The following is a 27,209-nucleotide window of genomic DNA, read 5'->3' on the forward strand; positions in this document are numbered from 1 at the left end:
TATTCTGTTCTGTCGATGATAACCAACCTTTAGAGATGGCACTGAAGGCCAAAGGAAACACAGTATCCCAAGAGGCACCTTCTTCCATTCCATGAATTCTTTTCCTTAACTCACATTTCTTTTGTTTTCCAAATTTCTAAATGATTGATTCAATTGAGAAAATACTGCCTTTGATCACAAAGCAAGTATACCCATCAGGTATAATCTTGAGAATTTGCCTAAGAAAAGCCATGTAAAAATTTACATGCAAAACACAGTGTTTATTGCTTACTAGGATATCATACCAGGACACATAGGAATCAAGATCAGAAATGAGGCATGAGGAGATATAAGAAAAGCCAAGTGTTTATTTTGAAGTCTCCAAATATGTTCTTGGAATTTCTATAGAATAAATTCTTTTGTTACCATGGATTGAACTGTAACATTTCACCTGTCTCTTTTAATTCCACACATGTCCATATCAACATATGCTCTTATAATTGTAAAGTTAAGACTTTTTGTGACCTTGGGGATCCATTATTTGGAATTGGTACTTTGTGTTATTGTTTTGTTTATTTGAAAATGATCTACCTTTTTGTATTAGGTATTCAATGAGGGACTGTTCTTCCATGTCACAAGGTATTCCCTGTGCCACACAAATTACATTGTATTAGTCATTTATGTCATTGAATTTAAATATCCAAAATGTCCAAGAGAGAAATTAAATTAGAAATAATTTTTCTGATGCATTTTTTTAAATTGGTCTTCTTCCATTTTAAGACTATAGAATTAGACAATCATGTAAAAGTTCACTAGTTAAAATTATTTAGAATAGTTCTTGATATGGGGGCACCTGGGTGGCTCAGTCAATTAAGCATTGGACTCTTGATTTCAGCTCAGGTCATGATCTCAGGGTCGTGAGATCCAGCCCTGCATTGGACTCTGAGCTCAATGCTCAGCACCCAAGTCGGCTTGAGATTCTCTCCCTCTCCCTCTGTTCCTCTCCCACACTCTCTTTCTCCCACTCTCTCTCTCAAATAAATAAATTAATCTTTTAAAAAAAGGGGAGAGGGAGGAACTCCTGGGTGGCTCAATCGGTTAAGCCTCGGCCTTCAGCTCAGGTCATGATCCCGGGGTGTGCTGGGATTGAGTCCCACATTGGGCTCCTTGCTCAGTGAGGAGCCTCTTTCTCCCTCTGCCTGCTACTCCCCCCTGCATGCGCGCTCTCTCTCTCTCTCTCTGACAAATAAATAAAATCGTTAAAAAAAAGGGAGAGGGAGAGAATCTCAAGCAGACTCGGGGTGCTGAGCCCTGAGCCGGAGTCCAGTGCAGGGCTGGATCTCATGACCCTGAGATCATGACCTGTGCCAAAATCAGGAGTCTGAGCTTAACCAACTGAGCCACCCAGGCACCCAATAAACTAAAATCTTTAAAAAAATTAAAAAAGTTCTTGATATGATATTCAGCTTAATTCTCTAAATAATCTATTTATATTTAAAAAAGAATGTTTTCATATTTTGCTTAATTATCTGAATCATATAAGCATTTCTAATTTTACAGAAACAGTCTATAAAGTTATTAATTCATATTTTATCATTATGTAGATTTAATTCTGTCTTAGAAAATATATATCAAATACTAATTCTAATTCTTTTGGGTTGCTTAGTTTTATTATACACTACACAGTAATGTAAAAACTATAACAGTTTGTTTGCAGCAATGACTTGCAATTTTAAAGATATGATGTTGGATCTCTCTATCAGTTATACAGTTCTTTTGCAACTAAGTGGTTCTGCTGCATGGAAATTGCATAACAGATATTATAATACAAACTATGAAGAGAATACACAATATGAAAAATTAAAGTAACTACATTCTTTAGATGCTTCATTTCTTTCTTTAATTAAACTTTTTTTGTAAATTTTCTCCCTCCTTATAAATTCTCAGATTATTTTCCCCACAATTTATTTATTTATTTTAGAGAGAAAGAGAGAGAGCCAGGGGAGAGGGGCAGAGGGAGATAGAGAATCTCAAGCAGACTCACTGCTGAGCGTGGATCCCAACTTGGGGCTAGATCCCAGGTCCCCAAGATCATGACCTGAGCAGGAAATCAAGAGTGGGCAGCTCAACTGATTGAGCCACCCAGGTGCTCCACGCCACACACTGGATGACATAATTATCAGCTTATTGTTTTAATGACATAATTTAACAACTAATTACTTGGTTTGCAACAGTTGTTTCTAGGTTTTTTCCCCCTTATTGTCAGTAAGAACATTGTATATGCTTTGCACAGTTGTTTGTTTCTGTAGGGGACAATTCTTGATGGGGAATTTTTGGGGTGAGGGATATGCAAATTTTCAATCCTTTGAGAATATATTCCCAATATGCCCTCCCTAATGGTGGTGGCCACATGTAATCCCTCTGACAAAAGTTCAGTGTGCCCTCTTCAAGACTGGTCATTACATTCTTTTAATATTAGCCAATCCAGTAGTTGTGATCTCTCTCATTGCCTAAATTGTCAGAACTGTGATTATTAATGATTTAAACATTATTAAAATATATTTATTTGCCAAATGAATTCCATCTTTTGAGACTTGTCTAATTTTTCTAATCTATTGTCTGTTTATTCTGTTTATGGGAATATAGATCTTTTTGTTTTTTTTCTTTGACATCAAGCTTAGATTCTGTTATGCCAAGTTACATGCATATTAATCTATATTTTCTTTAGATACCTTTATGTTTTGAGGTTTTTACAATTAAATTTTCATTCCCTCTGGAACTTGTTTTGTTGTGAAGTATGAGATAAGGATCTAAATAGCAGTATTGAAGAGTCCATCTTTCCATAGTAATTTGAAATGTTTTCTTTATTATGTACAAAATACTTACATGTACTTGTATCTTCTGGACTTCTTCAGTTTCATTTATCTGTTTATTTGGAAAAATGTTACATTGTTTTAATTTATTACATATTTCTAGTACTTTATAATATTGAGCAATACAGGTCCTGTGTATTAGTCTTATTTTTCAAATATTTTCTTACTGTTTTGTGCACTCTTTCTTCCAGGTGGAATGTAGGCTATTTGTTTAGTTAAAAATAATATTATTATAATTTTATTAACCAAGGTAAATTTAAATAAGCTTTGTACTGTTGAATTTTTAGAATCAGGGAACCCAGTTTATCAATTTTTTCAAATCCATTTTTGTTAAAGACTTTTTATTTCGAAACAATCTTAAACTTATGGAAAAGTTGCAAGCAGAATACAAAATGCCTATTTTTCTCCTAAGCCATTTGAAAGTAAGTTGCCCATCTCCCCTTCAAAAACTTTAGTGTGCATTTCCTAAAAATAAAGACATTCTTCTTCTTAATCACACTATAGCCATCAAAATCAGGAATTATGGTTGATACATGACTTCATCTAATTCTCAGACCCTGTTAGTTTTTGTCAATTTTCCAATTAATGTCCTTTATAAATAACAAAAGGATTCAGTTTAGAATCACGTCTTTAGTTGCCATGTCTCTTTAACCTTGTTCTATCTGATAGAGTTTCTCAATCTTTTTTTGACTTCATAAATTTAGTACTTTTAAGGAGTAGAGGGCAGTTGTTTGGTAGTCAGTTAGTTTGGGGTTTGTTTGGCGTTTATCCTGTTTAGCTTTAAAGCGTGCATCTTTGGGAGGAATATCATAGAGGTGATGCTACACTTTTCCCATTGCATCCTCACAGGTGCTGCTTGAGTAAGGTGATGTTTGCCAGTCTCTTCCCTGTAAAGCTTTTCCTTTTCCTCTTCGTGATTAATAATTATTTTGAAGGAGAACCTTAACACTGTGTACATATTCCATTCCAGCTAACTTTTAATTAATTAACTATATTTTTTATCAGGATGTACTTCATGATATTCTATTGTATTTAATGGGTTATGTTACTCTCATTTTTTTCTTTCTTTTCACATTCAGATTTTCCCGTATTTGACTAGTGGGAACACTTTAGGCTGGGTCTTGAGATCCTTTGACATGTCTCTATCATGCTTGGAGCAATTCCTTGCTTTCTGGCGCAGTAAATGTTCCAGGTAGATTTTGTACTTCCACTTCTCAGTCCTGGAACCAAGCATTTCTCTAAGGAGCGCAGTTTCTTTTTATTCCTTTGTTGTTATTATTATTGTTATTATTATTTTGGTTATTTATACTTCATTTTGTTTCTTTAAGGAAAGATCAGTTTGGGGCAAGTAGGAAGCTCAAATCTGGTTTTAGTCCTGCTAGCTTCTTGTCAAATCTAGCAAATATATGTACAGATTTTCCCTGCTAACCAAAAGTAGAACATTCCTTTGAAAACTTTTGTAAGCTGAAAAGGCATAAAGTGAAGGAGGCAGTACCATTAATTGAGTGGAAAAATTTTTGAGTGTTCCCAGATCCCAAAAATAACCTCTTGTAGGCTTTTCTGATTCCTTAGGGATACATCTTGCTAATGAATACACAAAATAAATTGAGAAATAACACTCAGATTCTCACATAGTTCACTGTGGCTTGATGTTGGGTGTAGTTCCTAGGGAGGGAGGTTTGGTGGAGCCCCTCTCGCTGCTGCTGTACATGCTGTCTCTATAATGACTCACTGCAAAACAACACTCAGTATTATTTTTGCTTTCATTTTTCATAAAAGCAATAATCCTCTTCAGATTCCTTTTGGTTAATGAACACAGGTACTAATGTAGGTGTTTCATACAGTGAATTGCCATAACATGAACTTTTGAAAAGTGGGGATACCTGTAATATACAAAATATTTCATAGATATATTAAATGTTTTTATTTGCACAGCATATTTGGTGACAAATCTGATTAAATCAGTTCTGTAGGTTTTTTTTTTTTCCATTTTGGTAAATAATTCTTTTTGCATGAATTTTTTGATATAAAATAGACTGATTTTTAGAGTAGTTTTAGTGCAAAGTTGAGTGGAAGGTATAGAGATTTCCCACATAACCTTGCCCCACATGTGTATAACCTCCCACATTTTTCTTTTTAAATTTTAGAGTGGGGGAGGGGTAAAGGGAGAGGGAATCTTAAGCAGGCTCCACACCCAACATGGAGTTAGACACAGGGCTGGATTTCACAAACCTGAGATCATGACCTGAGCCAAAATCAAGAGTCACATGCTTAACTGACTGAGCCACCCAGGCTACCCAACCTCCCACATTATTAACATCCTCCACTAGAATGGTACATTTGTTAAAATCAGTGAACTTATGTCGGACAAATCATTTTTCCCCAAAATCCATAGTTTACATTAGAATTAATTCTGGTGTTGTACGTTCTTTGGGTTTTAACAATGTGTAATGATGTATATTCGCTATTGTAGTATCATACAGAATGGTTTTACTGGTTTAAAAATCCTTTGTGCTTTGCCTATTCATTGCTCCTTCCCCCTTAAATTCTGACAACTGTTGATCTTTTTACTGTCTCCATACTTCTGGTTTTTCAATAAAGTCATATAGTTGAAATCATATAATATGTAGAATTTTCAGATTGTCCTTTTTCATTTAGTAGTATTCATTTTCATTTTTTTTCCATGTTTGGATAGCTCATTTCTTTTAGTGCTGATTATTATTCCATTGTCTGAGTATAGGACAGTTTATTTATCCATTCTCCTATTGAAGGGCATCTTGGTTGCTTCCAAGTTTTGGCAAGAATGAGAAAGTCTGCTATAAACATTTGATGTGCAGGGTTTTTGTGTAGATCTAAGTTTTTAATTTCTTTGGTTCAATACCACAGAGCATAGTTGCTGGATTGTATGGTAGGAGTATGTTTAGTTTTGTAAGGAACTGACAAACTGTCTTACAAAGTAGTTGTATTTTGCATTCCCACCAGCCAAAAATGAGAGTTCCTGTTCCTCTACATCCTCAACAGCTTTGGTGTTGTCAGTGTTCTGTTTTTTGGCCATTCTAATAGGTATGTAGTTGTATCTCATTTTAATTTGCATTTAATTTGTATTTCTCTGATGATCTATGATGTGGAACATCTTTTTCCTGTATTTATTTGCCATGTGTATATCTTATTTGGTGAGGTGTCTATTAAGGTCTTTGGCCCATTTTTTAACCTGGTTGTTTGTTTTCTTGTTGTTGACTTTTAAGAGTTTTTTGTGTATTTTGGATAACAGTCCTTTATCAGATGTCTTTTGCAAATATTTTCTCCCAGTCTATAGCTTGTCTTCTGATTCTCTTGACGTGTGATGTTCTACAGAGCAGAAGTTTTTAATTTTAGTGAAGTCCAGTTTATGAATTTTTTTCTTTCATAGATTGTGTCTTTGGTGTTGTATTTAAAAAGTAATTACCATTCTGAAGGAATGACTGTTTCCTTTTAGAGGAAAATAATATTAAAAGTCAGGATCTGGGTGCTGGGTGTTACTACTGGAGTGTCACTCCGTCTGGGCTTCTTCAATGGACAGAGCTGGGGAATACCTATTTACATCAGTATTTCTATATCTTTCTACCTATCTATTTAAAGCAGTGAGTTTACATTAACACTTCAAATTCTGATTCAAACAGCACAGAATTCATTTTTGTTTTCTCCCTTTCCATATTTGTAAATTTTTCTTTTTTTTTTTTAAAGATGTTATTTGTTTATTTGACAGAGAGAGAGCGAGAGAGCGAGCACAATCTGGGGAAGCAGCAGGCAGAGGGAGAGGGAGAAGCAGGCTTTCAGCCAAGCAAGGAACCCTGACATGGGACTCTATCTCAGGACCCAGGGGATCATGACCTGAGCTGAAGGCAGACGCCCAACCGACTGAGCCACCAGGCTCCCATATTTGTAAATTTCTTATCTGTTAATCAGGAACATGTCTTCCAGCATTTTTAAGATAGTACTCATCTGATGAATTCTCCTGCATGAAACCAGTATCCCACTGCTGCCTCTTCCTCTGAATAGATGCCCTCCTCTGCCACTTGGGCTCTGATGGTCCTCACTAGGCTCCCCCCTGCATGAACACCCTCCTCATCCAGTTTGGGCCCCAATGGCCCATGTCTGGGCTTGCCCCTCTGTGGATGCCCTCCTCACCTTGCTCATCTCCTGGTTCCCCACAATGGGTTGCCTCCTGTTAAACTCTCCTTGCCCTGCCAAGGTCTGACACCTTGCTCTTGGCCCTCTTGGATCCATGCCCTGCCCTATGAGATGCTATCTTTACTCTGCCTTACCTCATTACTTGTTTAATAACGAAAATAAGGGGGTGGGAAAGAGAGTCAGCTCTTTTATGTCCTTCAGTAAAATTTATTTTGTTGTTAGTTTTCTTGTCCGATTCTTAGCCATCTTGTTTTTGTTTTGTTTGTATTGTGAACATTTTATTTTCATCTAATTTTTAGTGTATAGGAAAGTTTTATTTATATGTTGAGTGTTTATAGTATATAAACCAACCAAGTTCTTGAGCTCTTCTATATAGATTTAGTCATTTCCAATTTGGGAATTACAATTTTATCTTTAAATTGTGATCTTTTGGCTCCTTCTTCATATGTATTTAATTGAATTTTTCCTGTAACATTAATTTCCATTATTGCTTTATGCATAATGGAAGTTTTCTGAAATTGATAAAGATTCTTAGCATTTGGGAGGCTCTTGGTTTGGTTTGTGTAATTTTTATTTGTAGAAAAAAGTTATTTAAATAAAAATGTCATAAAATTAATTGTTTAGTATTAAGATATTTCTGATTTATATTATGATTAACATATTTTTTTAAAATATACAAATTGATGAAATTTAAAAGAATGAGGGCCTTTTAAAAATATTTAAGAATCAGCTAACATGCTGATTGTTCTTTAAGCTTAGATTTTTTTTTTCCTTTCAGACTATAGAAGAAGAAAATACACAATTAAAAAGAATTCTAAAATTGTCTCTAATCCAAAATCCTTAACCAGATGGTGAGACCAGGTAGGATGGGGAATTATGAAAATAAAATGATGTATTATTGTTGATTCATATTAGACAACTTAGGCCTACTTGAATTACTCCATATGTTCTTCCCTCAAGTTTCCATTTCATTTCCTAAAAAATCTTCTAATGTTATCAAAAGCAAGTAGATTCTAATCTTCATATGCTTTCTTGTGAAATAATACTTGAACTCTTTGTAGCAGTGGTTTTCAAATTTAGAATGCATATGAGTTATCTGTGTGTGGGGGCCTTGAATTGCATGTTAATCAAACACTCCAGATGGTTCTAGATCCATGGGCTTCATTTAAGAAACATTGATTTAGAGTGAGACAATGTATAAGTCAATGTTTCAGCTGGCTCACTTTTGTTCCACATGGAGACAAACAAAAATCTTTTTCCTAGTGAGGACTAAAGAACATCTGTGGTCACAGCTAACTGCATCTATATAATTTACTTCCAAAGGCTCTGTTGATGTTCATCATTTCTCTTGGACCAAGAGCTAAGTTCCTTGAATGTTCCTGTCCTTTCTTAGGTTTTTAGTAAATGACACCACATAAAGTAGTCTAAAAGGAGTTTCAGAGCTAACTGCTTTTAGTTCTTTACCCAATTTTCAGGGTTTAAGAAGCTTTCTTCCAGGCAAGAATAAGTTCAGAATTACCTGTGAATAGCTACAAAATAGTGGTTGTTCCTTGTAAGCTCCTAAGTATTGCACATGTGTTGGAGGAAATTACTTGGTCATTGGGTCTAATGCAAAACTGAAAGGTGGCCTGAAGTTTGCCCAACAATATAAAATATGTTAGTGTTCAATTCTGCATAACTAATGCTCCACTTTCTCAGTTGGTCCCTTTGCTTTTTGTCACTTCTGAGGACCAGAACTGTGAAGCTTGAGGCCACTCAGATTCCAAATTTGTGACAAATCCCCCAGAGCTCACTGGACTGGCAGTAACTTCTCGCAATTTGATTTCCTTCAACCACTGAAGTGTTAGGAAAGTAGCAACAAAGGCTCCCACAGAAAACAGTTTTGTTTCCTGACTATTCCTCCATAGTCATGACTTACCTCTTTTCTTCCATGGATTTTTTTTTTTTTGTCAATAATTTTAATAGTTTTCTCTATATAATATATGGTATGGTTTTCACAAACTGGCATAATCCTTTAACTGAGTTTTGAGTATAAGCCACTATTTCTTACATTCTTCCTTCTATCCCATCATCTGCCATGGAAAAATTGATTTTATTTTTAAAAATTTCTTTAGCCTTTTAAGCTGTTATTTTCACTTTAAATATATGGTGTTTCATGTTACAAAGTTAGATCCTCTTTTAAAATAGTATAGATATGTATAAAAATCTCATGTTCACTGAAACATTATTTTGTGATATTTTAGCATCAGTTCAATAAAAGAAAGCCATTTTAGGGAGAAATATAGTCTACGCCATGCATTCAGACAAGAAAGGAGGCTAACATTTTAAATGAGGGAGAGATATTATGAGGAGAAAATAATGGCTTTGCGGTCAGACAGAAACACCAGTACCAAACTGGTATTGCTCTTTGTAACTATTATCCAGAAACTACTGAACTAAAAGATAAGGACAAATTTGAACAACACGTGATCTCTATCACTAGCAATATTGTTCTTACTTTGCTTTTTGTTCTTACTTTTTAGCATGTCTAAAACTCCCTTTTTATTTTTATTATTTTTTAAAAGATTATTTATTTGAGAGAGAGAGAGAAAGAGAGCGCGCACACACATGCATGTAAGTGGGGGGAGGGGCAGAAGGAGAGAATCCCAAGCCGACTTCCTACCAAGCCTGGAGGCCACTGAGGAGCTGGATCCCATGATCCATGAGATAATGACCTGTACCAAAACTAAGAACCAGACACTCAAACCCACTGAGCCACCCAGGTGCCCCTAAAACTCCCTTTTTAAATCACTTATCAAATCCTAAGTGAACCAGCACTTACTGTAAAAAAAAAAAAAAAAGGAAATGATTATTATGGAGCATTTGCTGAGAAAAAAATCAGTTTTAAATGACCAACATTAAAAGCAAAACAATTTTTCATTGTTATTATCCAAAATGCTAATGAAAACATCTAGATATATTTCCCAATATTCAAATTATTTCACAGTATTTAGAAGCAAAGAAAAGACTGCTATTCATTACACATTTACTCTTTGCTAAGGTTAGTTGCTCCCATTCCTTTGCAAATAACACATGGCACACATAGGAGTTCAGGAATAAATTTTAATAACTCTGAATTTCCTACCATTCATGACCTATCTCTCATAATTCAAGGATTTCATGCTATAGGGAAGACAAATGGGGAGCATTCTATATTTGTGGCCAGGAGAATTCATTTCTAGGCATGGTTTAACTCTGTGTCCCCATAATGCTATAATGTATCTACTAGTTATTATCTCTTTGTGACTCCACCCTACCTAGATCCACATTTTGCCTTTCTCTACCTGTTCTGTGCCCTGAGAGGCTGACCTTGACTTCTATGAGCATTTACCCAGGCTGCCTTCACAGCTAGCTTTCTGTTTAAATCCAACACATGCAAGTCAATAGCAGGAATGAGGGGTAGTGGGAGAGAGAGTTTATGTTGTTTTTCCACCATTCCTTCCCACCATGTGCCATGGACTGCACCCTCCCATGACTGGCACTTTAGCAGGTCTTGGGTCCATGCCTCCTGTACTCCAGTAACAGGTTTTTTTTTTTTTGTTTTTGTTTTTGTTTTTTGTTTTTTTTTAGTCCTCTTGCACTAGGGCAAGAAACAACTTCTTTCAGTTGCTGTTCTCCAGGTGTTGAAACATTCCTTTTTGGTTCCCTTCACCCTGTCCATTCTTCTATAAGTGGTCCTTTATTAAAGTTCCTTGGTTTGGATTCTGATTCCTGTGTGACTGACATAGCATGTAATACAATAAGATATACTATATAACACATTTGATTGTCAAATTCCATTCTTGGATATAGAAATAAGGTGGGAAACCTAAAGAAGATCCTGAAGATGTGATCTGTCTAGAAAGTACTTACCTTTTTCTCAGCTCCTGCTTTTTCAGTTCCTGCAACCAGCTTCTCAGCTGCTGACATTACCTATTACCCCCAAGGCCACTTCGCTTACTGTGACAATAGCTACTCTTTTACCTTCACTCTTATTATGAGGACCCCCATTGCTTACATTGATCAGAAGCCTTTTTTTTTTTTTTTTTTTTTTTTAAGAGAGGGAGAGGGGAGGGGCAGAGGGAGAGAGAGAGAATCCTAAGCCGACTCCATGCCAGTGCGAGCATGATGCAGGGCTCTATCTCACGACCCTGAATTCATCACCTGAGCCCAAATCAGGAGTCGGATGCTTACCTGAGTGAGCTACCCAGGGCCCCCGATCAGAAGCTTTTTAAGGTGGGATGAGGGAAGATAATGCTTTTTCAGGAACATAAGCGAAAGACAGTGGAAGTTGCAATAAACATGCATTAGATTTTATCCAGCACTCCCCTTACTATGGACCCTTGATGGAGATGATGTTGTCTCTAATCCCAGTTGTGCTCTCTGGTTCTCAGCTTATAGCTGGCTTTTCCTACTCCGACTAGACTCTTTATTTAGCTTATTGGACTTACTTTCCTCTTGTTTGGCTTCTCATTTTCAATGCCCTTTAAATCCTACCCGCAGACTACAATATGCCAAGTGTCACTGAGGAGCTACCATCTTTGTCTCCTCCAATGCCATTCCTGCCACTATCAGTCTTGGTTTGGCCTCTGCTAAGCCCTTTATTTTGCTCAACACCAACCTTACCCTTCACACCTTCCTCCAACCCCACCATACACCGTTGTGCCTCCATGTTGCTGCTGCTTGGTTTGCCGTCTTTGCCTTCCTTGACTCAGCCTTCCCTATTCAACCACTGCCAATATCATCACTGCCAACTCTGTATTTTCCACCAACTGCCAGTTGAATAGTTTGATTCCTTCTCGATTTCAGCCCTTACACTGAGCTCCCAGATATCTAGTCCCCACAGACCATGAAGTTTGGTATTTTGGACTTCGTTTTTAACACTGCACACTTAATATAAAGAGAGGAGCCTAGTCCTTAAGGATTCATTAGTTTGGGGATTACAGCAGCTGCATATGAATATACTTTTTTCTTGAGCAAATAGGAGTACACCTTTGATCACTTGGTTATTTTGAGATAAATTTCATTTTAACGGTGTTGTTTTATTTTTTTTCTTCCTTTGGACTCTATTTCCAAACCCAAACCCTATTTATTTGACAATGGAGAAAATCTTATATCCTGGATTCATAAATGTTTTGTGCAGTAAAGTTTCTATAGCAGAAATCCAATTAGTTAAGATAGGACTATAGTTTAAATAAGGTAATGAAAAAAATTGAGTCTTATACATGTTGTCTTTCCTATTAAAACCATATAAAATTATCACAAATTACATCTTTATCTCCTACAGCTCCAATTTGTGATAATGACTTGTTTATTGGGATTCTAGTAAGACATGATGGGTTAAATTACCTCTTTATCAACTCTGCAGTGTTGATTTGCTTGTTTTCCCCTCACCTTTTCTCTGACACTACTGATTTCCATCAAATTACAAAATAATAAAAAACCTTTTAAAAAAAAACACAATGAAATGAAGGAAAGAACCAAATAAGAGATCTGCCAACTTTCTTCAGAAAAGTTTCCCCAGATTCTGGGCTATACCACTTGTTCTAGGATCACAGATCCAGTATGCAGTCTTTCTTGAGCAGTGTATAATATAAAATTCTTATTTAAAAATAAAATTAACATGATCCTGAGATTTCTTAATAATTAGGAATCATTGAGAAAAAAATTATTTTTTATAGTTTTATTTTCAAAGTTTAGGGTTACCATCTTTAAGAAAGTCATATACAAACTAAATTATTTAGGGACTATTAAAAGTGACTAAAGAGTTTGAAAATGGGACCTCTGAAGAAAGCTTAAAAGATTTAGAATTATTCAGTAGAGAGAAAAGATGAAGGTACACTTGGCTTTAGGGGGTTAATGAGCACTAAATGTTCCTTTTTCTTCCTTGAATGTTAAGAGGAAACAGTGAGTAGTATATGTCAGTAAGAAAAGTAAAAGCCATAGTTTCTATGTAGACATCTTAGAATTCTCTTTTCTGAAGTTCTTCAAAAATAGACTTACCTGGAAAATTTTTCCAGCATTTCCCAATTTACATTCAGTAGAAACAGTTTTTCAGTTATACTTATTTTTCTAAGGTTTCCTTGGTCAAAGATGTTTAGGAAATGTTGCATATTATATTCTCTTCTTGGATATTAGCAATACACATTAACATATTGCAGGCGCTGAGAAGCCCTGGAAAGGTAGAAACTTCTCAAGTCTGTTTAATGTGTAGGCAACAAAGTTTATTTGCACAAAGAAAGAATTCCCCCTCCCACCCCCCCATAGTACACATCACATTCTTTAGTTTCCTCTTAAAGAGGAGCTGTTTAGGAAACACTGGTTTAAAGCCTGGAGAATGAATTTTCCAAACCTGTTGAAGCTCACTGTTGACTTTTAAGATTGTATTAAGAAATGGTTATGAACTTATGGAATTTAATCCAAGGGATGAATGGGAGTTAAATAAGAAATATGTAGGAAGCTGTACAAAGGAAACTATGCAAAGGAATTACCTTTAGTTTGAGTAAATGCTTTATGCTTCTATCCCCATGAAATATATACACCAGGATGTAAACACAAGGAAAAATGTACTGGTTCCACATATTTGGAGAACCTGAGGTTTATTTTATACTGTTAAAAGTATTCTGCACCTGCAAAATAATGTATATGAAGTGTATGTTAAATCTATTAAACTCCCAGGCCATGACGTAAAAGCCTGGATGCCTTCTGCATTAATCTTAGTACTCTGAAATAAACCTCAAGAAATTTTTATTATAGAAATTCAACGTGTATCTTAGCCCTTTTAACTTCAAAATCATGACACTTGCATTCAAATTATGTAAAGATATGTGTAAACAGCAATTAACTTAAATTTGGAGGAACGAAAGTGTCCTTGTAGGTTGGAAAAATGCCAACAACATTTGGGAGCTTAATTCTGTTACCGGGTTTCCCCCGGTAATGCAATGATTTGTGTTAAGTACATTGTCAATTTACTCTTGCTTTTAAAATCATTAAATATTGAAAATTGTAATCCTATAAAGAACTAGAAGGGATTTTGAGTGTATGAAGAGTATTGAGTTATTGTAGTTGTACTTACTGTTTGTTGAATGGTTATTTTTCCCTTTGAAATACTAATCCTATCCCATCTAATTCTTTCTAATTATTTTCATTCTAGTGTTAACTTGGTTTAGTCCCTTCTTTAATAAAGTAGATTACATTTTTCTTGTATCCAACTAAAAATAATGTGTGACATTCGAAGTGTGTAATCCAAGGATAGACTCTTATAGACTAGTTTTTATAACTGTACTTTGTTACCACTTAAATGATTGTGTACAGATGTCTGTGTCAGAGTACTTAAGTTTCATTTCAGTTTTCTTGTATATATCCAGTAATTAATGAGTCTTAACATTAGACTCAAAAGAACTGTAAAATATTATTTTCATGATTATATTGAAACTTAAAAAATTACATTATTTTTGTTTTTAAGATTTTATTTATTCATTTGTCAGAGAGAGAGAGAGAGCACAAGTAGGGGAAGCAACAGGCTGAGCAGGAAGCCTGATGTGGGGCTCGATCCTAGGACTCTGGGATCATGACCTGAGCTGAAGGCAGATGTTTAACTGACTGAGCCACCTAGGTGTCCCCAAAATTACATTTTTTTTGAAAGGTGCTTGATTCATTCTGTTAAAGTTCTACAAGATTTCATGATAAGCACTAGAGAGCCAAGAGATCCTGAATCTAAGGATATTAATAACTTGGCTACTAGTAGTAGTTATACATCTTTTAAAATTTACAGTCTGCCAGATTAATTATAGTATGACTTGGTTGAACCCCTAAGACACCCACACCCCACACACACATGCACACACACATATATATCTTTGATTAAGCCAGCAGCCTTCAGTATTAACAAAATATGACTTTATAACTATATAACAAGTTTAGAAGTGATAGAGTGGTTTGAAGTCAGTGTATAATAAAGTATTTGCATCACTTATCTTTCTAGGGGAGGCAATTAGCTGTATATTTTAAAGTGGAAACAAAAGATTTAAAATTGAATGCCAAATTTTAGTCTTTTCCCTTTGATAACATAGTATTCATGAAAGGATAAATTGAAGCTTTTTCTGACTAAATTATTATTTTTTGAAAATGTGCTTTACTCCCATTATTGTGTTACACAACTTTATCATGATTTCCACTGCTTTGAGATTTTTCTAAACATTGTTTTTTAATTAGGAAAGCATTTAATGAGAAGGAAGAAAAGAGTAAGCAACATATATTTGTATTTGCAATATCCATTAGTTTTGGCTTCAAGTCTGTATAGATCACGTGGTTGACTATTTAGAACTACTATATATTTGCTGGTTTACAGCAGATTTTTTAAGCTTACTTTTAGACTTGGACTTTGGATATTTAATTTCCAAATTTCATCAGTATTTACTTTTCTCAATTATGAATTTCCATTGCCTTTAGGAGGAAAAAAAGTGTAAACATTACCGTTAGGCTAGAATTTTTTCTAGTGAACAATTTCATTGTATTTTCTCAGTGGAAAGACTATTATGCAAGTTAAACTCATAATCTTTAAGTATTGAAAATTATAATGCTATAAAGAACTAGAAGGGATCAAATTCTTTCAAGTAATACAATTTTGAAATAGATCATTTATACCTACTCATACTTATTCATTGACAGCTTGTCACTCTGTAAATAACAATTCACTTAACTGACTAGTGAACATACTTCCTTGGGTAATAAGCTATATATGATTGCATTGACACTGGTATTTATTTGCTCATAATTTGTGTTCTGGTTTATTTTTGGTGATATCTCTATATATTTTTAACTTAAAAAAATCTTCAAAAAATACAGTTTGAAAGTAGAGCACATACAAGCACCTTTTTAAAAGCCTTGGCAACATTACAATATGAAGATTGTAGAAATTCAGAATTATAGTCATGTTTATGAAACTCTGACCTAAAACACCTTTCCAGAAAGTTCAGTATCTGCTTTTTTAAGGTTATTATAGAATCCATTTCATATTTGATATTGTGTTGTATGCCTAGATAAAACTCAGTATAGCAGGAGAGCAGGTAATGCTGCTCTTCAGAATAGATAGGCTCTAATATCCATAAAATGGAAGATAAAACTTAGGTTTCTGCTTGAATTAAATGAGCCACTGATGTAATTTCATGCAAGCCAGTATACATTTATTCCACCTTTACTTCTGCCATTCTTTTCTTCCAGTCTTGACAAGGTAACTTTTGCATAGTTGATTTATGATCTGGATATTACAACTGTTACTTTAAGTGCAGATATGTAGATTTAGGACTTTAAAAACTGCTTGCCCTTGATTCTTATCATTTGCAAAAGTAAAATCAAAGACCAAAAAGTATATGTTCTTTTTTTGCTTTCTTCAATTTGGTTGCCTTAATGAAAATGGATAATGATCAAAAAGGTTCAAATTTGAAAATACCCTATTATATTATTTTATTCTTTCTATCCCCTGCCTTCAAAGGGTAGATGTTCACAATGATAGGCTGCAGGATCATACTGAGATAATTAATTCATTTTTCATATATATACATATATATTACATTTTATAGTTCTTTAAAATTATGAAAACCTGTTTTTGGTGTTTTATTCTGCTGCTTTAGAAATGCAAACTTTAAGGAAATACATAAAAAGCTCATATGAAGAATCATCATGGTTTTTTGTTAATCAGTACCTTTTCTTTTATCTGATATTGTGGAAGAATAATCTGTTACATATGTATGACATTCCCAGGTTAATTAAAGCTTAATTCCCAGGCCCAAAACAACTCTTCAAGGAAGGTGTACAGGTTTCAAATTATAGAAGCAAAACCTGAGACTAGGAGAGATTAGGTCATTTGCCAGTGATCACACAGCTAGTAATTGGCTAAACGGACTCCAATTCTAAGCTTGTTGCCCTCCGCATGTGGTGAGCTCAGTTGTTACCCTTTGCACTAATACACTAACGCTTTTAGAACCTGCTGAGGTATATTAGACAGTTTCCTTCCATACTAAATGGCTTCGTATGGCTAAACCTTTGCATTGTGCCTTTTATAGATCAGCAGCCTTCTTCCCCATTCTTGGTTGACTCCACTAGGGTTTATTTTCTTTATGCTTGCCCCAGGGCAGCTGAGCACTGTGGGAGGAAATCAAAAAACAGGGAAGTTTGGGAACACTTTAAATTCACACTGACCAACTACAGCTGAGCCCTCAGCACAGTCTAGCAATTCTGCTGCTTTTCTCTTGTCTCCCCCTCTGTGTAATGAGAAGTTCAACTTTTGTGCCTTCAGCAGACATTTGATTTATTTACCTCTCCCTTTCTAGGAGCAGAGGACTCCTCTTTCTGCTTTACAGAGAGAAGAAAAGAAAACATAGAAATTCGGTCAACTTTCTTGCCAGCATTCACATTCAAATTTTCTTATTGCTGTATTAAAATGAAAGTCATACTTTGTTGAATACTTACAGTAGGTAAACTTTGTTCTAGAGGTTGTGTACAGATATGAATAAGCCAAACTGGTTTCTTGGTCTCATGAAGCTATCATTCTATAGTAGAGACAGACAGTAAACTCATACACAAATTAAGTATAAATGGTAATTTAAAAAAAGTTTTTGGAAGAGAATAGAGCAGGTGATATGAAACACAGTGACTGGGATGGGAAAAGGCAGCATTTATGAAGGTGGAAAGGGAAGATACCTTTTGGGATGCAAAAAACAAGTTGATTAAGAACATAGACCGAGATCTGGATTCTACCACTTATAAGCCACATAACCTTGAGCAAGTTACTTAAACTATTTCTGGGTTTCCTCATTTGTAAAGTTGGAACTTTGACAAGACCTTTATAAAGGGGTTAATTTGAAGATTAAATATATGCAATATGTTTAGGATAGTGCCTGCATTATAGGAAATGCTCAATAATTGTATCTGTCAAATACAACTTAACATACTCAAAAGGTTCATTTGAAGAGGGTGTAAGGAAGGGGCCATTTACAGAGGTATGGGCTTAGCTAAGAGAACCAGCAGGAGATGGCAAATCACCAAGGTAATGGCAACCGTGGGAAGCCATTAATTATTACTTTTAAGTCTGAAGGGACAAAGAAAAATACTGGTGTTATTTACCAGAGCCTGGTGGGAAGGGACAGTAGCTATGGTAAAGAGGATCGCCCCCCCCCCCCCGCCCCCACCAACATGTGCTGTGATCATGGGGAAACTTGGCCACGGTCTAAAGAGTGGCTTGTCAGGGAAGAACCTGGGGAGGGGGAGCGTGGGTAATACCCTGACCTCTCTCTTCCTGTTCTCCAACCTTTCAGCAGTGCTTATTATTGGGGCACTCAAGCAGAGCAAGGGAGTAGGAAGTAAGAAATAAGGGAGTCTAGGTGGGGTAGTCAGTGGAGGTCATCCTTCCAAGGCACAGAGGAAGGAAGAGAAGGGGCAACAGTAGGCAGTCAGATATCCTCAGATATTTGACCCGAGTCAGGTCATTCAGAGATTAGGGGGGATAGTGCCAGAAAGAGAGAACATCAATGCCCTGAAGCAAGTCTGTTGCAAGTTGTGAAGATTTTGTTCCACATAACTCTTGTGGTTGGTATTCTTAGACGCTGTATCCTCAAAAACAGAGAGATGAGTGTGGTTTGAATGAAATAAATAAGAGATATGGAGGGAGAGATGCCACTGGAGAAATAGGCAGGACCAGGTCCTCTGGGTTTTTATAGGTCATGCTAAGAAGTTTGAATTTTACTTTATATGTTATAAGACGATCCTAAGGATTTTCAATGAGAAAGTGGTTTGATCTGATCTGTATTTATCAAAGACAACTTTGGATAATACCTGGAGATTGAGTTGTGGGCATGCAAGTGTAGAAGCCGGGAGGTAGTCACCGTAAACTCGGTGAGAGATGGTGGCTTAGACCAGAGTGGAGGTCATGGGGAGAGAAGTGGATTGAGTCTGGATGTTTGCAAGGAAAGCCCATAAGACTTTCCGGTTGACTGAATATGGGAGGAGTTAGAAATGATGAAAAAAGAGGCATCGGGAATGGTTCCAGGTCTTTGGTTTGAGCAGCTAGGTGTATGAGATTTGCATTTACCAAGAGTTAAAACCTGAATGTAGAAGAAATATATGTGTTTTGCATGTGTGTGTTGAGGGGGGGTGGGGAAGTTGGAGGGGGTGATAGTGGTAATTGCAGAATCAAGAGTTCTGAGGTGTCTATGAGGCAAACAAGTAGACATATTTGTCTGGAAAATTGAGGCCTCAAATGCACATTAAGTGTCATCAGCATGTCAATGGTATTTAAAGCTATGGGAGTATAAACAAGAGGATTAAGGTTTGGGCCCTTGGGTCTGCCTCAGTGTTGAGAGATCCAACATAGGTGTAAACAGCATGGAAGAGTGAGAAGAAGCTGAAGTAGGAAGGAAAGGAAGGAAGGTCGGAAGATAGGAAGGAAACCAGGAGTGTTTATGACATGTAAATACATATATATATATATATATAAAAGACAGTGTTTCAAGAAAGATGGAGTGATACCCTGTGTCCCGTGGAGCTGGATAGGTCACCTCCTGCTTGCAGTCTCAGGAAGCTTACCCTGAAAATAATTCTTTTTCTGTATCATGTATCTTCTGCTCTATACATGATCCTTCCAATCATCACTTAAGTATATCCAAATCTTTCCTCTCTTAAAAACAAAAACCAAACCAAAGCAGACACCGCAAATTTCTGCCTAAACTCCCGATCCAACAACTTCCCCATCCCTCAGTATTGTAGTCATTTTCAAGAGCTGTCCAAACCCTCAGTTTCCTGTTCTTTTTCACCTAGTTTGTTCTTAATCCACTTAATTGAGCTGTGATTCTTTTGGTAGCAAGTTATAAAATGCCTATCTAAAAGTGACTTAAAAATGAAGACTTACTTTTCTGTGTAAGACTACATGTTTAATTCAACAATTCAGAGATGTCGAGGCTTTGTGATCTTTTTGGTTTTTCCCTCATGGGTACAAGGCAGCTACAGCATTTCTAAGGGTATGTCCTCATATAGGACATAAGAAATGTTTCACATTTCATTAAGGAAGAAAAACCTTTCAAGAAGCCACCAGCAGAGGGCACTCAGGTTCCACTGGTCATGCTAGAACACATACTCTAGCTGCAAGGGAGGCTGGTAAAGCGGGGCTCTATGATCTAGCCTCAGTGGTGGGAGGCAGGCTCTATCAACAAGAAAGAAGAGGAAAACAAATGTTAGGTAGGCAACAGAAAGCTGTCTGCCACCCTACTCTAATATTGCTTTTCTCCACCAAAAGAGCTCTCACATCAATTAATGATAGCAGCTCCATTGTGATTTGTAGTTTTTACTTTACTTGACCTCCCTTCTTTTTGGAAAAAAGCTTCTTCTTTTGGATTCAGGGGCACACTCTCTGCATTCCTTCCTTACTGTCTTCCTCTCAGTGTCCCATTGTTCTTAGGATAAACCCAAATCCCTATCTTAGCCTACCAGCCCATGCATGTTTCAGGGCTAGATCCCCTGCCATCCCTACTCTGCCAAAGACCGTATCACTCCATGATTTCTGCCCTCCAGCCACACAGATCTTCTTTCAGACACTTGAACTAAGCACTGCCCCACCAACCCCAATCTTCGAGCCTTCCTACATGAAATTTGGTCTTTTTCCCTGAATTCTTACTATCCCTTCATCTAGTTTATGCCTGTCTTCCAATTTCAGTTAAAAAGTCACCTCATCAGGGAATTATTTCCTAATTCGCTCCAACTGACCTGCCCCGTATTGCCCCCTCTCTCAATATTATAGTTTCCTGTACTTTTCTTAATGTCTGTCTCCTCTACTAGACTAAACTACTTGATCTTATAGCAGTGTCTGCTTTGTTCACCACTTTATTCTTTTTTTAAGATTTTATTTATTTATTTATTTGAGAGAGAGAAAGAGAGAGAGAGAGAGTACGATCAGGGGCTTGGGGGTGGAGGAGGAGAAGCAGACTTCCCACCGAGCTGGGAGCCCATTGCAGGACTCGATCCCAGGCCCCTGGGATCATGATCTGAGCCAAAGGCAGACGCTTAACCGACTGAGCCATCCAGGCGCCCCGACACCACTTTATTCTTAATGCTCAGCTCATTGCGTAACTCAGTTAACTACTATATAGTTGTTTGAGTGAATGAACAAATTTCATATCTTTCAATTAAACACACCCACAATTCTTCTTTCTTGTTTCTACTTTCCTAGGGATTAAGCAGATCCCCAGTTCCTTTCAGGGGTGTGTGTGTGTGTGTGTTCTCACATGTATGTATATGAATGTCATAGCAAATAGGCTTGAGAAGAAGTATTAACAACTCTCTTGTAACTAATGCAAATTTTGTGACATTTATTTGGTTAATCATACCTTACATGCTAGTTTTCTGGTTCTTGAGTTTGTTATGGTAAGGAGTGATTAACAAATAGGTGGCTTCTAGATCAATGAGATATTATTTAATTTCTTATTGAGAATAAGATCATGGGAAATTATGGCAGTTTTCTTTCCTCGTATTTTTTTCTTCATAACTGAAATATTCTGAAGAAAGTACTGTCTGATTGCACTTAAAGAAGAAAAATAAAACTATTACCATTACTATATTTATGATAATTTTATGCTATAATGATAAGCCATATACAGACCCATTTCAAGAGAGTCCTTATAATAGGTTTGAGTGAGAGCAAGTCCTAAATAATTTGGAGTTAAATACTATAATAGCACTCTTTGTAAAGGTGTCACATACATATTTTAATTTTATTTAAAAAGCAATTATAATTATCCAGGGTTATTGGGAATTTTTGAGCTTTCATTTAAAATAAAAATATTATATGAGAGGCAATTATTTTTCTAGCATATGTGGATGAAAGTTGGCAACACAGAATTATTTTTTGCAATGAGAATTCTTAAATACATACCTTAAACAGTAATTTTAAAAATCAATCTTTATTAACATATTAATTAACATATATTTAGAAAACTATGAATGTAGACTAGGCACTGTGGCAATAAGTGTTGATTACAAAAACCAGAATTGGAATACTTTTACAAGTCATGTAGGAATTTTTATGTGATATAATTACCCTATGTACTTACAACAGTGTATTATAGGTATTCTTAGTTATTTGTGAAATATTTCTAAGATTGCCAAAAGCAGACCAAAGGAAAGAAACAAACAATATTGAATTAAAGGATCCAACTTGTTTCTTAACTAAGACAACCAATGTGGCCTCCAGAAAATTAAGGGGGCTTAGTGCTTAGTTGAAGAGAGCAGACACATATAAAAATGACAAAAAATATGGAATAGTCAAAGAAAGTGTTCTCTAATCCGTTTCTTTTCAAACACTGGCATCCCTTCCTCTTGTAACAGTTCAACTAATTAAGATTAAAATATTAAAATGTTGGGTGATGTGACCCAAATATTACCTCAGAGCTCAAGAACCCCTGGTGCAATTTATTGATTATTTCCTGGGAAACAGTAGAGGTAGAAGTACTTATCGTTAGGGTCAACAATTGGCTGTTTGTGTGTGTGTGTATATATATATTATATATATATATATATATATATAATATATATATATGTATATATTTTACATTTATATTGTTTGCCAAAAGTTAGATGTAGTCTAACTTGCAGAATTTCTATTTTCCTGGCCCAGACGAAAGTTGGATCTACAAAGGGTAAATAAATTTTAATTTGGTGGTAATCAGATTTTCTGGTGTCTACGTGACAATAAGAGAGAGGTTTCAGGGATAAGTAGTTTTTGGGAATAAACACTGGTTCCAGGTGAGTTTGATGTTCTCACAATGTAAAGAGCTGTCTAGGAATTCTCTTTCTAGACCTAGAGCATAATTCTGTCCATTCTGTCACCATCTTAGAGAGTTGGGTTTGACAGGGACTTAGGTGCTTCCCCAGAGACGTCTATACAGCATCCCCACACAAAGATGTATCAGAAAGACAACAATATGGAGAAACAGGAGTTTACTCTAGAAATTATTGAGTGCCAGGGAGGTCCTTTACAAGCAAGTCAGATACATCTCCCAGTCAACTCCAAGCAATTAACACCCATATGAGCTCTGAGGTAAGGAAATCAATCAAACAGATTGAACTGTCTATGCATGGCTGAAATCCTTGATTCTGAATTAAAAGGATGGTAAAGTACCAAAGTCAGTTAGAGCTTTTAGTGGGCACTTGGGGAATTTTACACTCTAGCTAACTGTATGTGTTTCTAGTCCACTTGGGAAAATAAAGACTCCTGAATGCACTTGTACCTACCACCTCGTTTATTTCTGTTTTCATTTCTTAAGCCCTTGCATTCGCCAGACGTTGTGCTGTGTTTTACATGGACCACATCATTTAATTCTCAAATGGGGAAGATTCTGTTATCATGACCATTATAGAGATATGGAAACTGAGGCTTAGAAAAGTTGTTAACTTACTTAATTTCACCCAGTTGGAATATCACTTGACCCCAGTGCCTGCTTTTTCTGCATAGCACCATGCCATAGATGTAGTAATTTTTCAATATGTATTTGAGGAAAAGAATAATCACTCACAAGTCAACATTAATACTATTTTTTTAAAATTTTCAAGTTGTTTTTAGGATTGTTCTGTAAACATTTGTGATTTAATCCACAAATATCATCAAACCATGTGCTACACACTTACAAAAGAAACTAGAAAACTTCTCTGCTTGTGGGATGTTTTCTTTATATCTTGAAAGTGTACAGTAATATTGCATGAAAAATCCCTCTCCTTCCCTTGCTGCTCCTTTCTTCTCTTCACCCAATGTTTTAAATTTTTTAAAACCATATGCGTTAAATTTCTTACCACTTAATAGTTCATAGTTGTATGAGTTTCTTCAGTGCTTCAATTCTTCTGTAAAGTGGGCATAAGAATAATACTCCATGGTATAGCTATGAGAAATAAATCAGATAAAGCATGTGAAGTTGTGCTTCTCAGACCACCAATGGTGAAGTACCAGTTTTGGAAGGACCATTTTCCATAAGGGAAAATGAAATTAAAAATAAAAATTATAATTAAATGTCAAATTGCTATAAAAATTCCTCAAAGCTTACTCTCATTTTTGTACTGGTTTCATTGCAGACTGATAGAGAATAGTTCTCTTAATGGCAGTAGTCCATTGGCCCTGTTTTGAGTAACACTGATGTGAAGTCCCTAAAATAGTCCCTAAATATATTAAATGTTCCATATGTATTTACGTTTCCATTGAAAACAAACAAGGTGCCCATGATACTCTTAATTCATACTTTTCTTGCCCTTTGTCATCCGAACTACTCCTTTCTTCCTCAGTTTTCTCCCTTAGATTTTTACCACTTCCTTCTCAACACCTTTATTGCTCTTGCTCATTTATTTTGAAAGTTCTTTAAACTTTAACCCTTGGATTTGAGGCTCTCTCTTTTTGCATGCATTTCCTTGGGTTGCTCATTTCATTAGAAGGTCACTTCTAGTCACTCCAGGTGTGATCATCAAATCACTCCTCCTGGCTTTTACCACTTCCTCCCCTGGTTTTGTGTCTTCTCATACCTAGTCTCCAACTCAGGTAATTCAAATTCTTTCTCCAAAGTGACTTTAATCTTTAGCTTTATTTATTGTACTCCCAGATTAAGGCAACAGCCTCCTACAGCTGTTTCCACCATCATTTTATTTCTGTTTTAAATTATTTTGTATGCAGTGGTTATTATTCACCATTTTAGAACCCCCTCTCTGCTTCAAATGATTGCCATTTATTTATTCTTTTTTTTTCCTTATATTTCTGTCAGGAGTTAATAACTTGGTGTTTCCAAGGAAATTCGAAGAGCTGTTTGTTTTCTTCTGAGGTTTATTTTAACTCCAGCAATAAGTTTGGTCTCTACCTATTCTGTTCAGAATTCAAAATCCATCTCTTAAGTTCCTTCATCCATCTATCATTCATCTGTCACATTTTCTGTTAAGACTGTTTATAACTCTGGTCATGCACAATTGTTTTATATAAGAAAGGCATAATCTCCATCTTGCCCTAATCCCACTAGAACACTTTCTTTGCTTAAATCTAGCTCTGTGAAGAAATTAATCTTTCCCAAAATATGAGCTGAAGATCTTTACGGAGTGCTAGAATTTTTTCCAGGGGGTCTGTGACTCTGTATGTACCCCAAACATTGATATTACTAACTATTCTGAATAATTAAAAGTCCACTTTCACTAATAAGGATTATCTTGCTCAAAAATCTTAGTAGAACATTATTCATTCTAAATAATTTGAAAACAGATCATTATAAAATATAAACCAAAGTATGCTTTTTTCCAATTCATTCAGAAATTTTCATATTCCATATTTCCTCTGCCCTTGAAACTCCTAATTCCACTCTAATTTTTCCTCCATTCTGTTCAGTACAGATCTATTACTCCTGCTGACGTGATCTTCTTATGATATTTTACACTGGGCACCTTCAGCTCCACATTTCAAACTTAACCATAGATGTTACCACTGCCTAGAATATGTTCTTGTAGCTTTTCTCTGATTAGTATTCATTTATTATTATTATTGCCATTGTCATCTTCACCATCATTGAATGGACCTATGACTCCCTTCCTGGGGAAGGTATCTTGGTTAACTTCAGGCAAACCGTTTTCAACATATGATATGAGAATCCCTCAGAATTCCTGATATCCTTTCAACTGCATAGCTGTGGGTGGCCAGCTTTTTTTCTAATGTATCAAGGAAAACAATGTATCACAGCAGATCGAATGTAGAGGCATATAGGGTAATATATCTGTCTTACATTAAGCCCAGCATTAAAGACACTTAAAAAAGTGTAAACCAATACTACTCTTCTCACTGAATGGTTTTGTTTCTGGAAATATCATTATTTTATATAAAATATATTGTTAATATTAATATGCAATAGATTCATTATTGTTATTTAAAGATAAATAAATACATAAATATTATACATTTTTCAAATTTAATTTCTATTATGGTAAATATCCATACACTTATCCTAAATATGGAAAAAACTCTTTGGAGTACAGGCATACCTCATTTTATTGCACTTCGCTTTATTGAATTTTGCAGATACTGCATTTTTTACAAATTGAAGGTTTTTGGCAACCCTGCATCAAGCAAGTTTATCTGCACCATTTTTCCAACAGCATTTGTTCACTTCATGTCTCTATGTCATATTTTGGTAATTCTCATAATATTGCATATTTTTTCAAAATTATATTTGTTATGGTAAACTGTGATCAGTGATCTTTGATGTTAATATTGTACTTGTTTGGGGGACCATATAAGATGGTGAACTTGGTAAATGTGTGTATTCTAACTATGCTAGCAACTGGCTGTTCCCCTGTCTTTCTCCCACTCTGTGGGCCTCTCTACATCCTAAGACACAACAATATTGAAATTAAGCTAATTAATAACTCTACAATGATCTCTAAGTGTTCAAGTGAAAGGAAAGGTGACCCTTCTCTCATTCCAAACCAAAAGCTAGAAATGATCAGGCTTAGTGAGGAAGGCATGTCGAAAGCTAAGATCGGCTAAAAGCTAGATCCTTGTACCAGTTAGTCAGCTGTGAATGCAAAGGAAAAGTTCTTGAAGGAAATTAAAAATGTTACTCCAGCGAACACATGAATGGTAAAGAAGCAAAATATCCTACTGCTGATCCGGAGAAAACTTTAGAGGTCTGGATGGAAGATTAAGCTAGCTGTAACCAAAGCCTAATCCAGAGTAAGGCTCTAACTCTCTTCAATCTGTGAAGGCTGGGAGAGGTGAGGAAGCTGGAGAGGAAAAGTTTGAAAAGATTGGTTCGTGAGATTGAAGGAAAGAAGTCATCTCCATCACATAAAGTTCAAGGTGAAACAGCAAGTGCTGATGTAGAACTGTAGCAAGTTGTCCAGAAGATCTAGCTGAGATAATTCATGAAGATGGCAACCCAAAACAACAGATTTTCAATGTAGATGAAACAACTTTCTTTTGGAAGAAGGGGCCATCTGGGAATTTCATAGCTGGAGAGCAGTATATTCTCACTTCAAAGCTTCAAAGGACCGGCTGAGTCACTTGTTAGGGCCTAGTGCAGCTGGTGACATTAAGTTGAAGCTAATGCTTATTTACCATTTTGAAAATTCTAGGGCCATTAAGAATTATGCTAAATCTACTCTGCCTAT

The 27,209-nt window shown here is 35.8% G+C and overlaps 1 protein-coding gene across 2 annotated transcripts in view; it reads left to right on the top strand.

The window, feature by feature from the left end:
• The window catches only part of NLGN1 (neuroligin 1), an 831,148-nt gene that overhangs the window by 23,377 nt on the left and 780,562 nt on the right, over positions 1-27,209 (top strand). The gene's annotated exons all lie outside the window — the stretch shown is intronic.

The sequence above is a fragment of the Zalophus californianus genome, chromosome 1, assembly GCF_009762305.2.
Source record: "Zalophus californianus isolate mZalCal1 chromosome 1, mZalCal1.pri.v2, whole genome shotgun sequence".
Classification (NCBI taxonomy): domain Eukaryota; kingdom Metazoa; phylum Chordata; class Mammalia; order Carnivora; family Otariidae; genus Zalophus; species Zalophus californianus.